General features: G+C 38.4%; 1 protein-coding gene across 1 annotated transcript in view; it reads left to right on the forward strand.

Moving 5' to 3' along the window:
* Positions 1 to 3,855: 3,855 nt before the first annotated feature.
* The window catches only part of CLSTN2 (calsyntenin 2), a 193,287-nt gene continuing 184,554 nt past the window's right edge, over positions 3,856 to 12,588 (forward strand). Inside the window, exon 1 of the mRNA XM_066556816.1 lies at positions 3,856 to 3,964. The gene's annotated coding sequence lies outside the window, so the exon portion shown is untranslated. The remainder of the gene's footprint in view (positions 3,965 to 12,588) is intronic.

The following is a 12,588-nucleotide window of genomic DNA, read 5'->3' on the forward strand; positions in this document are numbered from 1 at the left end:
CTCGAGCTGTAATAAAGGAAGATTAATTGCCTGATCATAGATGGTATAAATTATTTATAGTATGGATTTATATAAATGACTAATAAATTATAGGAAGGGAGGCAAGTTTGAAAAAGACAAACAACCCAGAGGGTATCTTTATGTCTTAACTAAATATGTTTGAATTCATACAAGCCTTGTACTGATTCCAGCTTTCAGTAAATGCTTCCAGAGAAGATCTTTTGTGAGGAAGACAGAACCTTTTTTTCTTTTCCCTAGATTTAGAGTTAATATCACTGTACTACATTTTAATATGCCTTAAGAGGGAGAAGTTTTCTTGTATAACTCTTAACCTGCTGATGATCCAGCTTATTTGCTCATTTGAACTTGACTGGCTGTGTAGTGCTCTGCCTTTTTAGTTCCTGAAACTTCACATACAAATCTGTGTATAGATCTCTTCCATCATCTTTAGCAAATGCAAACCAAAGAAAAGTAGCTTGCCTGTCACATCACTTTATAGAATGCTGTGAATTGGTAAGCATTGTTGAGAAGCATTGAAATATTTTTTAACCATTCCTGCCTTTTCCATTTTAAAGAAAAAATGAAAAAGTCACATCCTATCTAAAACTTGAAAGAATTCCAAAAAGGATACATGTTAATCTTTAAAATATCCTAATAAGTACTGTATATAATCCAAATTATGGAACTTTTTCAATAATGTGATTTTTTTTTTCTTTTCTAGTTAAACATACAGTTTCATGTAGCCTGAAATAGACAGCATGGTAAAATGGTTTTGTTGTGGGGTTTAAATAAATGCAGTGTGGCACTACTATGTTTTTGGGAACCTAAAATCCAACTCACATATCCCAAAGTAGAATCAGTAGCTCAAATAAGGCAAGACAAAACACTTTTGAATTTTGAAAATTCTCTTCCTTTGAAGACACTGCATAAGGATAGGAAAATACCAGAGATTTAAGAGCTGTGTTAACCTGTGGATAAACACTGGCTTGAACCAGTCTAATATTTTGTAGTTGTCCTTTTGTCTCTAAAGTATTTATTGATCATGGTACACGTGAAGGTTTTTCCTTTATAGTCTCTTATTTTATGAAAGCCTGTGGAGTGGTTTCTGCAGTTAGTTGGTATAGTATGGTAACATTTTACCAGCCTTTAGCAGGGAGAATATGAACAGCCCCCCAGCCAGAACACCAGCTGCTCATCTCAGGATTAGAGATTTCTTAAATTAAAGGAAGAATCCAAAACAGTGCAAAACGATCAATAATTTTCATGATGTGAAAATATTGGAAGACATCATCTGATGCAAAAGAATTGCTTTGCATTCCCAAAGACCATGGATGTTTTCCATTTGTAAAATTTCCACACCACGGGTCACACAAAGCTTATATAGCCATAGTTTTTACATTTGGGGATGTATCTCTGAAATTCATCTCTAAGACAAGAGCTTGCAAATAATTTGATATATTATTTTATTTTCCTTTGGCTTTAATGTTCTTTTCCTCTTCCCAATACCAGTCTCTAAGGTCTAAACTGTAGCATTTGTTCATATGTACTTTTCTTTTCTTTCCCCAATATAATTTAAGGAATGATGTTGCTGCCACTCATTTGACTGCTGTTATTGCTCATTGAACACCAACTGGAGAAAGCTAAGGCTGGTAGAATTGCACTCACTGTATTCTGAGAATTCCTTAAGTAAAAGTGCCATCATAAGTATTCCCTAGGAATCAGTAAGAAGAAAGTTTTGTTGCTTTTTTTGCTTTATTTGCTTGTTCGGGTTTTTTGTTTGGTTGGTTTTTTTTAAGAGCTCAGACCCTTAAGAGAATCAGGAGGAATGAAAAGCATTTGGTACTTGAAATTTGAGTTGCATAAGGAGTTCCCTTTTCATGTGAGCTCCTGTTCACTGTCTCATTGTGGTCCAATTGCATCTGCCTGCAGTCAGGGGATGCCCTTTGGCTCAGTGCAGCCTGTGTCCCCCCAAGCCTGTGAGCCACACCTGAGTGCCACTGGAGCACACTGGAGTATCTGCATGCTCAGGAATTCACATATTCCATTAACAAATACAGGATGCTTCAACTGCCCTGCAAACCAGAATCCCAAATGCCATAAAAAGCTCTGAATTTGCATCTATCACTTCTCATTTTTCAACATCGACAAGACTTTTGGCCTTCATCTATTACATAAACTCACCAATCTCTCCACTGGCTGTACAGTCATTACAAGATAGAGATTTGAGATCCCTGTTTTCCATTTCACCTTTCCCTGACACATCCACTGTTTAATCTTCCTGTTGCTTAGTTATAGCAAAAATGGGCAAAACCAACTACTGTGAAGATAAGTAGGTTTTCTTCTGAAAGAAGATCTATTGCAACATAGGAATGAACTCAAAGCTCTCAGATTAGTGCTAGAATATAAAATAATTCAGCTTTAGAAGGATCACTCTCCCAAGTCCACAGTTTCCTAAACAAACTGGTTAAACAAAGGAGCAACAAAGGAACAGAATAAACTGCAATTTGCCATAAATATATTTGTATGCTTTCCCAAATAGCCAGTGAAAAAATAATTTGCTAATTGCCCATGTTTACCTGTGGCTAGAGCCTTGTGTTGTCTTGGTGGTTTTGGTGCTTTCTTCACAAAGGGAAGAAAATCTTATTGATGTCTGGGGTTTTTACAGAAGACAAGACAGGAAAGAGTTTAGGGTTATATCTGGAGATTTTGTTTGGTTTCATAATTATTTTATTTATTTATTTTTAAATTTGGTTTCACTCCAAGTGTCACCTCTCCATCTTTGAGGTCATTTCTGTTAACTCGCCAAGTATTTTCCTCAGCATCTGGTACACACAGCTATATAATAGCTATAGAAATTACCTTGCATCTGAGTTTGCTGCAAATGGGGTAGATATTCCTTGGTGCAGTGCTCCCTCTTGCCTGGGGGAGTACATTCTTTAAACTGAAATTCATTTAGCTGTCACCATTGTATTCCTTATGTAGGAGTTCCAGTGACATAACATTCAGATTTTGCCTGCAGGAAGAAATCTCAATTTATAACCACAGCAAAGCTAAGCCTCTTACATTTTCCCCTTCCTTTTCATTTTGTGTATTCATCCTTTCCAGTCAATAGGAGATGGATGGTGAGAGGGGTGTAAGTGGAGAGGGTTCAGCAATAAGACAATCTGATGGTGTAGTGTAGTCTCTCCTTAAAGTGTCTTTTTGTGTGATCTTCCTGTGTGCTTCAAGACCAGATATCCAAATGTTCAACAGCTGGATTTGAAGGACAGGTTTTTCCAGAAAAACTTCAGATCCCCTGGTTAAATTGTGAAGAAGTGCAGACTTTTTTCAGTAATTAAAATGCAGATGTTTGTTTTCTCTGCAATGTACAAAACACAGAAGTAATTGTAGGTATTGTTCCAAAAATACAAAGAAAGAAGGTGACCAAGAGTTGAGTGTTCTCCCCCCGCCTTCTGCTTTGTGTCTTGTCAAGTTGGGTTTCTCAGGATGCCCCTTCTCTTGTACCAGGGCTTTGCAACTGAAATTAATTCCTGCAAAACTCTCTGAACCAAGTCAGGCTGACAGCTGAGAACACATTAAAAATATTTTGCAAATTGCCTTTTTATTTCAGTGTCTTAATTGGAGGGATGTCTGCAAGTGTTGAGTGCAGTACAATGTGCATGTCATTTTTCTTTTATATTTGAATGTTTATTGCAGTGGCTTTTGAGTAATTTGTTAGTGGCTTTTGAGTAGTACCATTAATATTGGAAGTATATTAAAAAATTTCTCTTTATAGATAAAATGAGCTGAATGGATATGAAACATAAACCAAATTAATTAGGCATGGTTTCTTCTTTTCTAGTGAATAAACACAAACCTTGGATTGAGACATCGTACCATGGAATCATAACTGAAAACAACGACACTGTGATTTTGGATCCTCCCCTAGTTGCTTTGGATAAAGATGCACCTGTTCCCTTTGCAGGTAGGAATGTTCATGAGCAGCAGCATTTGAGCCTGTGAACTGCATTTTGAATTTATTGGCATTTGTAAGGGAGAAATTTCCAGTGTAATTTGAAGGGCACATGTAAAGGTTGTGTCTGAGTACTCAGACCTGAGTGTTGCCCATAGGTCCTGAAATGAGGTGTTTCCTACACTGAACTTGTTGTGAAGCAGAACAGAATAAAGAGAATAATGCAGCAGGCACCCACTATCAATATATTTTAATGAAAACACAATAATTACACAATTACACTTGAATTTGCTTTTATAGAAATTAATCATTGCAATTGCCTGAAGTAATAATACATAATTAATTTTGTTCAGCAGTAAAAGCCCCTGCTTTCTCTCTTCCTGTTCTGCTCCCTGGCTATGGACAAAATGTGTGACAAATACTTAAAGTTGCTCAAATCATATCTTCCTGTGTAAGTACTTTTAGCTGTCAAGACTTTGATAGAAAATTTAATGGAGGTTTTGAACAATTTTGCTCAGGTTGCTGAATGATAGATGTATGTCATATACAAGTTTGCATTTATATTAAGTTTATTTTTCCTGACATTTTTTCTGTCCTGAGTCCCTTGAACAGAATATGGGACTTCTTCATGTTGAGCAAGTTGTCTCTTAAATTCCTTCTTTCATTAAAAAGAATTTTTGAAGAAAAGAGAGAATAGTAAAGGTTGATAGCTGTAAGATGGTGCAGTTGTTGAAAAGATGATATTGCTTAAGAATCTTCACCTTTTCTAAGGAAAGGAACTGGTAAAGGTGAGTGGACTTGTTCTTGGGGAGTTGTCATGTTCAGGAAGCAGAAGTGCAAGTGCTTGTCCCAAACAGCATTTTACAGCATCCTGAAAGAATTGTTCTCAGTCACTTTTCCCAAAGCTTACACTGGCATCAGCTCCTACCCTGCCAAGCCAGGGCTCCCAGATGGTTTTTATATATTGACCCCCATTTTAATATCAAGATTGTTTGTTGCTCATGGTGCCCAGTGATTCTTGGCTGCATGAAGATCAGTTCCTAGTGAAAAGATGCCCTCGTCATTTTTTCCCTCTATTACTGTGTGTGTTCCATCTTAGATTTGGTTCTTTTCCTTGCATTCCCTTAGGATCCTTCCAGGGATGTTAATCATTTGCTGTTGTCACTGACACTGCAAACTCTGCTGACTGGGAATTTGTTAACCTAATTATTTTCTTCAGCTTTTACATTGGGAGAATCAACACATTTTTCATTAAATAGCAGTTTACTTTTTGTGTAGAAAATCATCCCTTGAAATACTGAACTTACACAGACAGACTGGCTTTTGTGATAAAGGTTACATCAGACAGTAGTTTTAATCTAGCTTCTCCATTTATTAATTCAAAGTATTTATATTGTGAGAAGTATCTGTTTCTTACAAGGGTAAATACTTTCTGTGTATTCCCTGATACTAATAGTTTATTTCCTGATAATTTTTGGCCTCATGATCTGCAGTCCAGGCATAGCATTATAGTACTGATGGAACACTTCATTCCCTTGAAGGGCCTGCATTCCCTATGCTTTTGGAAAAACCTCTATGCACTTTTTTAAAAAACTCCTGTCTTTTTAAATTGTTGGAGGAACTTACTATTTCTGTTGTAGTTTTTGATTTAATATAATGTACTTTTATTTGGTTTCATAATATCATTAATTTATTAAGGGTTTCTATGGAAAATTAAATTTACATCATGTATTTAGTAGGAGAAAACTGAAACAGATACAAGTACAACATTAACAATATTCAGTAGCTGTACATGTAATAGTGTGGTAATGTGAAATGTCTTTTATGGCCATATTTTATTTGATTGTGGAAATTGCAGTTCTATGATATATCAGTATTCAAGTGTAACAGAAAATCAGAGCTCCAACAGTTCCTTTATCATCATCCTGTTAATATTTTCAGTATTTTGTGCAACTATTGGGGAAGAAAAAAATTCTAGTGCTTGGAAAGCTCTCCACGTTTGTTTGGTTGGTTGGTTTTTTTAATGGGCCCAGATTCAAGAATAAATCAGGGCAGTTTCTGATCTGTGCTGAAGTGTCTGCTAAGATCTCCTTGAGCAAACTGTAGTAAGACTAAATTTCTGTGAATTCTTCCTCTGCAACAACCCCTGCAATAGTTTACAGGCAGATGGTTGGCTCTTCCATCAGGATTTGTTTTACCTTATAAAAATAAACTTTTTTTTCAGTAGTACCAGTGTGCATTTGACTTTAAAAACCCACACAAAACCAATTGACAAAAGATCCCCTCCAACAAACCAAAACAAAACCCGAATCTCAAACCAAACAAAAAAGACAACAACCCAGCTGCCATGTATCCATTCAGTGCAGATGGGCAGGAGTTGATGCAGATGGACAGAACCAGACCTGGACCAGAGCAGTGTCAGTTACCCCAGGCTGATGTTCCCAGGGCACACCTGTACAGAGCTGGATGTTATCTGAACTGTGAAATCCTCCTGCTCTTCTCAATCCCTTCCCTTTGAAGTGCTCATCTTCCTTCAGTGACAGGCTTAGGGAAACGTCCAGGATTTACCACTGGGACAGGTCATGGTAGGGCAAACACCTATTTATTGAATTGAATTTTATCTGCTAACTTATACTTACTTATTCCATATTTTTATGTTGTTAGTGAGGGTGTAGTTCTTTTGGGCATGTGCTTAACTTAGTCCTTGTGTTTGCTCCTTGCTGCTTGCCCTGGTGCACAGGTAGTTCATGCATTTCATATTTTTCACCTGGGCAAATAATTTTTCACCAGGTAATTACTTTGTTACTAAGAAGAACACTTAACTCTGTTAAGAGGCATTTGCTATTCAGTGGTTCTTACCTGCCCTTAGTGCTTTGATATGCTTTCTGTACCCATTCCTGTGACCTCCTTTGTTTAGTTTAAATGTTACTTGTGGCACAGGCCTACTCCAAACTGGTTTTCACTTATGGAAACTTTAACTTTTTTCCTAATACCTCTGCCTTTTTTCATCACCATGCCTACTAAGGTAAGTCTGTCTACCCCTTCTAGGAGTGCACACATTATGGTGCACATCAAACCTGAGTGGTCACAGGAGAAAATTACTGTAATCTGCACTTTTTTTCACCTCTATCTAATGTTAAACATCAAGGGTGATGACAGGAGAAATAGGAGTGTTCTGTGCAGTTACCTTCCTGACAGGTCTGTGTTTCCAGGAAGGACTAAGGAGAGACTAACAGGACTAAATGTGCCTGTGAAAATGCTGGCTGTCAAATGTGATCAGCACTTTTCATAACTGGAGCACAAAGACTTTCACAAGATTGCAATGAATGGCTTTTCATGTCTCTTTATCTAATGAATTTATTGTGAATAATTCAAGTATATGTAAAGTCCTGGTTCTTAAAATTACCACTGTGTAAGCACACCTCACTTTCTCTTTTTTATGCAATTGTATTTTTTGTCTCCTAGTTTGGAAGGAAAGCTTGAAAATACCAGTATAAGCTTCTAAGGGTGAGAAGTTTCAGGATCAGCAGTTTTCCATATTTCAGTTTTTCACGCCCTGGCCCAAAAAAGATTTTCACAGACTGATGTTGAAATACAACTGACCTTTAAAATAACTAAACTCACCATGGCATCCTGGAGCCTTTTGCAGGGTATCAGAGACATTCCCTGACCCTCCTTCCCTCCCCTTGGCCAAAAAATACCCCCCAGAAAATGAACCCCTACAAAACCCACAAAGAACTTGGAACAGTTCAGCCTTAGGGGTGGTTTGGCTAGAAACAAGGTGGGATCTACTGAATCAGTCTGTCAGGATTCTGTCCCTCACAAAATGATGTGAGATGATGGATGGCTTTTGGAGGAGACATCTTCCTCCATTCCAACAACAGCAATTACATTTCATCAGCAATGCTGTGCAAAAACAGATCTGAAAGGAACTCCAGGATGTCGTCAGTCCATGCTCCTGCCCAAGGCAGGCCCCTTGTCATTCCTGAGAAACAGTTGAAACAGTTTTCTGTCCCAATCTTCCAGATCTGGAGTGGCAGAGATGCAACAGCTTCCCAGGGTGATCTGCTGCACACTTCACCACGTTCCTGGTTTTTCATGAAGCTTGGTCTGAACTTTCTGTACAGTGGTTTTAGCCCACTCGTTTCAGTCCTATCCACAAGGCAAAGCAGATTATTCTTTTTGTGCAGAAGCCTTTTATGTTACTCCCTAAAAGCACTGTGAGCATCCTGAACAGCCTGGTGTGGAGGGGGTTTCTGCTGCTCATGGTGTTTTCTGGAGCAGAAAAACAGGAGGTAACATTCAGGGCAGGGAGGTGATGGATGTCCCCTCTCACCCTGGAAGAGAAGAGCCAAACTTGTCACTGTGCCCCCATTTCTGGGCTGGTAAAGTCACATTTGAGTGCCTTGTGTCCCAGCAAGGCTGAGCTAGGTCATTGTACCAGGGTGAGCTGGGCCCATTACATCTTCAGCTACTTTTATGGGCTTGATAAATTTATAGAGAGCCTTTCTTAGCAAGAGGAGAGGTCTGGCTCCCCCCAGACAAGTAATGTGAGTCTCAAAGCAGTTCCAGTTCACACCTCCTGAGCACATGGAGTCTCAGTCTCTGACTGTGTTTTGGCTGTGCTAAAAGCACTGTAAAGAATAAGGAGACAACAAAACCAGCCAGGAAGGATGCCTGAATATTCACTAAACTACAAGATGCTACCACAAACTCTCCAAATCTTCTTTGTTATTTTAGCAGCTCAGAGGAGTGTGTATTCTCAGCTACACCACAGCAAATCCAGCACTTGTCAGCCCACTTACACCCAGGGACTGAACACAAAATCCCATTTCTCTGCTTCAGACTGTGAAGCTGTCCAGCCTCCTTGTTGTTTGTTTGTTTGTATTGAAAAGCAGTGGCATTAATAACAACTATCCTTTTGCTACAACGTTGAAAATACAGAAGTTATTCTAAAATTGTCATTCTGAATATTATTATTTCTACTCACTGTCAGCCAGACTTAGAACACGAGCCAGTTTAGGATGCCCAGAATTCATTGGTGTTACATGTTTCACTGTGAAAATGAGGCATGATCAAAAAAATGTGACATGCAGGCAAAGCCATGGAGTGTTGCAGTTGTTTATAACAATTTTTTAATGATTTTTAATTTCTAGCTTTGAAGCTTACATTTATTACTGTAGCTTAATTAGTTAAGGCTTTAGCCTTCAAAGGCAAAATATCAATCTCTTCACAGTGATCCTAATCTAAGGTAAAAGAAAAGATTGGTAATAGCACAATTAACTCTGGGGATGCTGGTTTTGCCTTAAGGGATGCTGCTTGTCATCCAGTAAAGTTAAAAGTGATAAACATGCTCAGGTTTCAGATTTAGAATGCACTGAAAACCCAGTCACTCTCACAGTGACCTCTGCTAGTCCCTGAAGCTCAGAGATCAGAGGTTTGAAGGCTTTAAAGTTTGGTTATTTTCTGTGATTGCCTTTCCTAGTCATTTCTACAGCTGGGAAGTAATAGTAGGCAACATCAGTGTGTCCAAAGAAGACTAAAGGGTCAGGGTTCAGGCTGTTCTGATGGAGCTTTTAGTGGCTGCTGAGGGGTCTTCATTGCAGGAGGAAGGGACTAGGAGAAAATGAGAATTACATGCTTGGGTTGGGAGTGAATGCAAGTTCCTCCTGACAGATAAAATCAATAATGAATGGGAACGTTGAGATACTTTGTTACACCTAAATATGCTAAATTACTTGAAACTAGAAAGAATCAATGAAAATAACCAAGGAATTCTGGTGATATCCACCTGGACTTTTAAAACTAGTGATGGAAAATAGTGATTTGTGATACATTTGAACTAACTGGTTTTGAGTAGTTTTCTTTATGTACAAGACTTGAACTTTAGAAAAATAGGACAGGATATTACAGTGGATTGCCACCCTAGACAATAAAACAGGGACAGAACCTGTCATTTTATAGTCCTGATAATAAATAACCATTTAAGTAAAAAATTGTTAAGTTGAAACAGATTGTCACTGAAGGTGCCAGGAAAATAGTGAGAGTTTTTAAACTCTTGGGCTATTCAGAACACAAGAGAGAAGCCTGAGTGGGGAGTACTGGAATTGCTAAGCCTACAGGTCTAAACATTTCTTGGCTGCTGATGTAGATTTTGTGTCACACTCCCTTGAAACTAATGAAGCCTTGCTGTATGAGAGCCATTGCAATGTGCCTGATTCTGCAGCTGGAATATGAAGTCATTTATTTCAATGAACTATAAATCCTTTTATTGTCAACAAAATATTTTAAAAGCTGCAGAAAGTATTTATTTTGTTGAGCTACTATTTTGACTTTTTTTTTTCTGCAATGACACATTTTAGTGTTAATTAAGATGTAATTTGCTTTTGAGATGTGATTTTTTGCTGTGGAGTTAAGTGTGGTTTTGACACTTTTTAGACATTCTCTAAAATCAGAGGTTGTTCCTCAAGGATTTCAAATTCTGCAAGTCACAGGAAGGACAGAATAGGAAACTCATCTGTTTGGAGGTAAAAAAGGATGAGAACTAGTCATCTCTTCTGGTTTGAGTGATACATGGAGGGTTACCTGAGGTCTGAACAGGCTCCTATATTAAAAGAAGTGTGAGCAGCTGAAAAATGTAAAACTGCTCTGGTTATCCCTCATCATTGAGATTGCAGTGGAAATCATAACTGCTTAGCTTCTTACAGTTTCAGGGAGAAATGGATGTTTTCTAACATGTATTGATAGAAATGAAATTCTTTCAAATAACTATGCTAGCAAGCATAACTCCAAGCCATGAAGATTAATGGTGAGCCAGTTGAAGCAAACAAGAATGGTACCCCAGGACATTTTCTCTTCTTCTGTAGTTTGATTCTCTTCACTATTTGATATTTGAGAAGTAGTAAACTTGAGCTGCTCACTTCTGCTCTCCAGTGTGTGTGAACCTGAGAATCCAAAATCTGCACCCATCTTTACTTCCAGTGCTGCAGTAACAGGAGAGAGCCTCAGAGGGAGGGCTGAAGGAACAGAGTGAGGACTCAAAGGAAGGAACAAACTGAGTCAAATAATGGAAATTCCACTCTAATAACTTTCTTCACACTTTCATTCCATCTGTGGTCCACCTATTAATTCAATTACATCTCTCTCCTTTACATAAATCATTTCCTTTTATGTGTGAGTTCCTGTGTTGTCATGTTCCTAAGTGGATGATGATGAAAACCTAAAAGGACTGCTTGTAAAAGCATGCAGCATTCTTTATACAGACTTAGAAAAATAATTTATAATGCCAGGAAGTGTTAGTAATGCAACAAGTAGAATGGGAATATTCACCACTTAAAAGTTTACGGCAACAAAATTGGCACTGCAGGATTGCAGCTTGCTTTAAAAATAAAATCAAAAGGCTTTAAAATGTGTTCCTCAGAATGGAACTACTTGAGTTAGTGTAAAGCAGCAGGGACAAGCCTCTTGCTTGTAATGCTTTCTAAATATTGAAAATGTTTTAAAAGAATAGCCCGAATAGGTAATTATTTATTCTTTAGAGCTCCTTGTGCTTATTGGTCAACAATTATCTTGTGGAAAGAATAGATAAGAGTCCCAACTTTTCTTTAAAACTGCTTCTTTCCACTCAGCTGAAAAAAAATCTTTTTCTGGACAAGAACAAGCACTCCCAATAGCCTGAAACTGCTGTTGATCCCTTTCCTTGCTAGGGCTACCTAAAAAATGCTTGTGATGCTACTTTTATGAAGCAAGAAGGGGAAGGACAATATAAAGAATTCAAACTCTGGACAGGTGGTTTAGGTCATTGATTTTCTGCTCAACTCTCCTGTTTCTGGCTGTGTGAAATACATCCAACCAATTTGTTCTCCTGGCTTGTGGTTTCCTCCACTGTCTTTTTGTTCTGTCTGCTTAGATTATAAAAAAACCTCTCCCAGTGCTTTTATCTCAGTGACTGTGGAGCACTGAGCATCTCTGAGGGCAGCCCCAGCACAAGGAGGATTTGCTGTTCTCAGCTGTTTTCTGTTCCACACCCATTTTTGGCATGAGTGTGTTTGTAGGGGGTGTAACAGTGCCACCAGACTGACACATAGCAATTTTGTTCAGTGACTTGGAAACAACCTCTCCCTTTATAAATGAAGTCCAATGCTTCTGTATTAAATGGACCAAGTCTTTATATTATTTTGAATGTTGTCAGATGTCAGGCTAACTCTTGTTTCTCAGACTGAAAGGCTGTCTAAAAAGGACAGTGGAGGCAATATTAGATTTTTTTTGTTTGTTTGTTTGTTGCCTCCATCATAGTGGTGGTGAACATAAACATAGTAGAGTTCAGAATGTTTTGAGAAGACAATACATAATTTGTGTTAGATTTTTGCAGTATCACACACTCTGCCAGTCCCAGGCTCAACAGAGACTCTGCTCCTGCCTGGTGGCAGCCACTGGAGCTGCCCAGCTAATTGGCTCAGGCCAGTTCAGTCAAGGAGGACAAGTGATGGAAAATGGGCCCTCAATCCCATCCACACAGCTCCAGTCATCCCCTGGGTGCTGGGATCCTTTCCTTGGAGAGCTGTGTGGTCCCACTCTGGGATTCTTGCTCTTTGCCTCCCCCCAGTGCCTTGTGTCAGTCTCGAGGATTTCATTGA

Source organism: Molothrus aeneus, chromosome 10, assembly GCF_037042795.1.
Source record: "Molothrus aeneus isolate 106 chromosome 10, BPBGC_Maene_1.0, whole genome shotgun sequence".
Taxonomy (NCBI): Eukaryota; Metazoa; Chordata; class Aves; order Passeriformes; family Icteridae; genus Molothrus; species Molothrus aeneus.